The 2,501-nt window shown below is 35.3% G+C and overlaps 1 non-coding gene across 1 annotated transcript; it reads left to right on the forward strand.

Moving 5' to 3' along the window:
- The first annotated feature begins 1,269 nt into the window (after nt 1-1,269).
- LOC139082679 (U6 spliceosomal RNA) lies at nt 1,270-1,376 on the forward strand. Its single transcript, XR_011538890.1, has one exon. It is a non-coding gene; the product is annotated as a U6 spliceosomal RNA (small nuclear RNA).
- Nucleotides 1,377-2,501: the final 1,125 nt, after the last annotated feature.

Consider the following 2,501-nt stretch of genomic DNA (forward strand, 5'->3'; position numbering starts at 1 on the left):
ATGCTAGCCAATAATTTTTCAAAACCAATAAAAGATGGAAAACTTTGGATTCAAGAATCTCTACAAATTCCACACATAACTACAGCTAACAACAAAATAGTCAAACTATTAAAAACCAAAGAGGTAGCTGTTAATACAGTGAGAGGAGAAAACAAAAAAGAAAAAATAACACATTACCTTTAAACGAGAGCTGTTGATTTTTCAACAGAAATTGTGGAAGCCAGAAGACAAAGGAACAACATCTTAAGGTGCTAAAAGATCCTATTTCTCTCAAAAAGCCTTTTTTCTAAAATCAGGTATCCTCCCTAGCTACTCATTTAACCACTTATTAAAGTGTCAATCCTTTAGTGCAGCTAATTCTAGGAAAGTTATTTGAATTAATTCATAATAGTTTCCCTAATGTGTACAGGAATGCTCTTAATTTTCCCTCAAAATTTTTAAGAGGACAGCTCATTTATACATATGAATTTACATGTTGTAACATTTCAATCAGGGTGTAGGAGAAATTTTTAGGCAAAGGACCCAACTTTGGCTATGTAGGATCCTACCCTACTTCTGGGTGGCATGAGCTTGATTGATCTGTGGCTGCACACAGTATAAAATTCATCTCCAAAAACTTATGAAATTAAGATTGTCAGAACACGACGAGGATGTTAATGTGTTAAAAGCTCTGCCCTGATAACAGAATATTTTAACTTACAAATACTGTATTGAAATTCCAAATTCTCTGCATTCTTCCTATAACTACTTTATAACTTGATGAAGGACTTCATTTAATATGATTGTTGCATATGAAAATATCATCACAGTACACCAGACCAAGTCTATATGTCTGGAATCTGGAACCCTATTTATATTTATTCCATAGGCTTATTTTGTGACCTTGGGCAAATTGCATAACTTATTTTATTTTAATTGTGAATCACTTAAAAATGAGCATCACAATCTCTACTTGACCTTCCTGATGAGCTCCTATGGAATCAAAAGAGACATTCCATTTAAAATGCATGCTCATTTTACTAAAGAATAGATTATATAGTTCAATTATCTCCTTTTATGGATAATAAAGGTAAGACCAAGTAAAGAAAAGGATTGGCCATGTATATGTTGCTAGTTCAAGACCAAGCCCAGTTCAGAATCTATGCCCACATCATTTCTTATTTGCACAAAAAGACTCTATAGGAATATATAATCATGGTATCATCCTCATTATTCTAATTTAATCATATTTGTTTCCTCCAAATACTTCATTAAAATCATCTGTATTGAGTGCTCGCTTCGGCAGCACATATACTAAAATTGGAACGATACAGAGAAGATTAGCATGGCCCCTGCACGAGGATGACACGCAAATTCGTGAAGCGTTCCATATTTTTGGGATGGTTCAACATCTGCAAATAAATCAACATGATACACCACATCAACAAACTGAGTAATAAAAACCACATGATCATCTCAATAGATGCAGAGAAGGCATTTGACAAGATCCAACAGCCATTTATGATAAAAACTCTGAACAAAATGGGCACAGAAGGAAACTACCTCAACATAATAAAGGCCATATATGACAAACCCATAGCCAACATCATGCTCAATGGGCAAAAACTGAATGCCATCCCCCTGAAAACAGGAATGAGACAAGGATGCCCTCTGTCACCACTCTTATTTAACATAGTACCGGAGGTCCTGGCCAGTGCAATCAGGCAAGAAAAAGGAATAAAAGGAATCCAAATAGGGAGGGAAGAAGTGAAACTCTCGCTGTTTGCAGACGACATGATCTTATATATAGAAAACCCCAAAGAATCCATTGGAAAACTGTTAGAAGTAATCAACAACTACAGCAAAGTTGCAGGGTATAAAATCAATTTGCATAAATCAGTAGCATTTCTATACTCCAGTAATGAACCAACAGAAAAAGAACTCAAGAACACAATACCATTCACAATTGCAACAAAAAGAATAAGATACCTTGGGGTAAATTTAACTAAGGAAGTGAAGGACCAATATAATGAAAATTACAAGGCCTTTCTGAGAGAATTGGATGATGACATAAGGAGATGGAAAGACATTCCATGTACATGGATTGGAAGAATAAACATAGTTAAAATGTCCGTTCTACCTAAAGCAATCTACAGATTCAACACCATCCCAATCAGAATCCCAATGACATTCTTTACAGAATTAGAACAAAGAATCCTAAAATTCATATGGGGCAACAAAAGACCCCAAATTGCTAAAGCAATCCTGAGAAAAAAGAACAAAACGGGAGGCATCACAATCCCTGACTTCAAAACATACTACAAAGCTACAGTAATCAAAACAGCATGGTACTGGTACAAAAACAGGTGCACAGATCAATGGAACAGAATTGAAAGCCCAGAAATAAAACCACACATCTATGGACAGCTTATCTTTGACAAAGGAGCTGAGGGCATACAATGGAGAAAAGAAAGTCTTTTCAACAAATGGTGCTGGGAAAACTGGAAAGCCATATGTAAAAG

This window comes from Equus przewalskii, chromosome 3, assembly GCF_037783145.1.
Source record: "Equus przewalskii isolate Varuska chromosome 3, EquPr2, whole genome shotgun sequence".
Lineage (NCBI taxonomy): Eukaryota > Metazoa > Chordata > Mammalia > Perissodactyla > Equidae > Equus > Equus przewalskii.